This window comes from Penaeus monodon, chromosome 20, assembly GCF_015228065.2.
Source record: "Penaeus monodon isolate SGIC_2016 chromosome 20, NSTDA_Pmon_1, whole genome shotgun sequence".
Taxonomy (NCBI): domain Eukaryota; kingdom Metazoa; phylum Arthropoda; class Malacostraca; order Decapoda; family Penaeidae; genus Penaeus; species Penaeus monodon.
The window spans coordinates 32,550,733-32,551,601 of record NC_051405.1 but is presented as its reverse complement, the minus strand read 5'-3'; positions in this window follow the sequence as shown (position 1 = coordinate 32,551,601).

Genomic DNA, 869 nt, shown 5'->3' with positions numbered 1-869 from the left:
ATTGTATTTGTTGAAGTGTGTTTCTCCAAATAGAATGTGTACTGAAGTAGAAGACTGGAATTATAAGTGCGTTATCTCTTATATACAAAGGTATCCTTGAAGATGAAAACGGTAACAACACATAACTGGCCACGGAAATAATATCATGACTCAGCTGTCCTTTGTGCATATCTTACTGCCTGAATAGTAACGTTGCATTCAGTTCACAGACCACGCTCTCGTTATATTAATGATAGGGTTGCAAGTAAAATACAGAAAAAAAAGTATAACTAAAGTATAGAAATGAATGAGACAATTGATGAAACTAAAAAGGATGCAAGTTACTGGTCTTTCTGGCGTGGGGATTTGCACTAAGGACGGCTGATTTTATCTTAAGTCGCGACATTGTTTCCGTTACCAGTTGCGTGTTTATTGCAATGCGTTATCATTTTTAAGGATACCTTTCTATATAGAAGATCACACATTTATGCATGCTATGTATGTTCTATATTCGAAAAGTTTTATTCTACATCACCATACATTTTACTTGGAGAAAAACACTTCACTTAGACCACATCTTCGGCCTATCAATTCTCTCATTATAGTGTCTACTTCAGTTCCATTCTTTTCCGTATTTAAGATCACATCTTTTTTTTCTAAACATTCTACTCCAAATCTAAGCATATGAATTCTTATCTTTTCCCATTACAGCGTCGGCGAAGAATGATAATCGTGACTGCGTGCCGAGCAAAGCGCTGATAAGAGCCAGCACCAGCCCGAGCCTCCCCAACCTCAGCGACCAGACGTGTGTATTCGTTTATTTCCCTTGCTTTTGTGTTGCATTTGTTGGCTAGCTTTGTCTGTGAGACTATGGCGAAAGGGTAATTGAT